The 920-nt window shown below is 44.1% G+C and overlaps 1 pseudogene; it reads right to left on the bottom strand.

Annotated features, from left to right (window-relative positions):
- The window catches only part of LOC111663382 (olfactory receptor 52K1-like), a 36,698-nt pseudogene that overhangs the window by 14,940 nt on the left and 20,838 nt on the right, over window positions 1-920 (bottom strand).

Below are 920 nucleotides of genomic sequence, written 5' to 3'. Positions count from 1 at the left end.
AAATTTCTTAACAGGTTGTTGATGGTGGTGCTTCCACAGGTGGTAATTCAATAGGCCAGCTCCACCAAGGCCACGTTTTCACAAAAACAGTGATTTATCATGTTCCCACTGCACAATGACCACCTTCCTGCCAGTGTCATTACCAATGTGATCATGAATACATTTTTGATCACAAGAGGGATCACAAACTTGAGAAATCTAGGTAGCACCATACATTCATGGTAGTAGAGTGGCATGCAGATGGCGAAGTAGTGAGCCATTGCCATCCACACCAAAGCTGTTTTTCCATCTTTCCAGTGTCCCCAGGGCCTCTACCAGGGCTTGGGTGCGTGTTGTGTTGCTGTTGTTTTGTTTTGTGTTCATGCAGATTCCTTGTTGGGTGGAGCTGGAGGCAGCTGGCCACTGTCTGCCACCCAGATTATATAAGACCTCCCCATCCTGGCACTAAGGAGGCTCCCTCTTTGCACTAACTGTTGATATGGCAATTTGGTTATAGTTATAATTTGAGACTTGTCACACCGTGGTGAGGTTGTCTTGTCCTGGGTTTGTTTTGTCCTGTCATTTCCTGTCTTATTTTGAAAAGTAATTCTCCTCTCGTTTCAGGTCACTTGCCCTTCCTCACGTGTCTCAGTCTGATTGCCCTATGTGTTTCCACCTGTCCCCTATTTCCCTCCATGTGTTTAAATAGTCTGTATTCCCCTTGTCTTGTGCCAGAGTGTCTTTGTTCTTGTCCCGCACCTGAGCCTTTTGTCCATGTCCACAGCAATAGTAGTCGCCAAAGTAAGCCTTATGTACCTCGAGAAGAGTGATTTTTTGGTTGTAAATTTTGCCATAGCTAAAGTTCATAGCCCTTTGTTTTTCCTCGTTAAGAGTGATTTTTTTTGTTTGTAGTTCTTGCCTTAGCATATTTTCATAGATCT

The sequence above is a fragment of the Seriola lalandi genome, unplaced genomic scaffold (assembly GCF_002814215.2).
Source record: "Seriola lalandi dorsalis isolate HSWRI2012SDOR001 ecotype SW California unplaced genomic scaffold, Sedor1 jcf7180002054575, whole genome shotgun sequence".
NCBI classification, from domain to species: Eukaryota; Metazoa; Chordata; class Actinopteri; order Carangiformes; family Carangidae; genus Seriola; species Seriola lalandi.
Note: the sequence above shows the minus strand (reverse complement) of the source record. Positions and strands in the feature narration are given on the sequence as shown.